Below are 280 nucleotides of genomic sequence, written 5' to 3'. Positions count from 1 at the left end.
TTCATGCTAAGCTCACATAGAACAAGGCAGACTGCACATGAGCCAGAAGAGGGGTTGGGAGCCGGTCATAAGAGGAAGACGTCGGCCTTCATCCCCATGACCACCAGAAGGCAGAGAAAGACCCCCTAGCAACAAGACAACGCATGCGCAGAGTACAACAGGGGGTGACACGTGTACCGGAAAAGAGACTGTATAAAATCCACTCCGAGCTTAAGGAAAGTTGCTAGCTGTTGGTGGAGTGGAGACTCCCTGGCCACCCAGTGCTGTTCTGCTCATTCAT

The sequence above is a fragment of the Athene cunicularia genome (assembly GCF_003259725.1).
Source record: "Athene cunicularia isolate RWA chromosome 4 unlocalized genomic scaffold, athCun1 chr4_part1, whole genome shotgun sequence".
Lineage (NCBI taxonomy): Eukaryota > Metazoa > Chordata > Aves > Strigiformes > Strigidae > Athene > Athene cunicularia.
Note: the sequence above shows the minus strand (reverse complement) of the source record.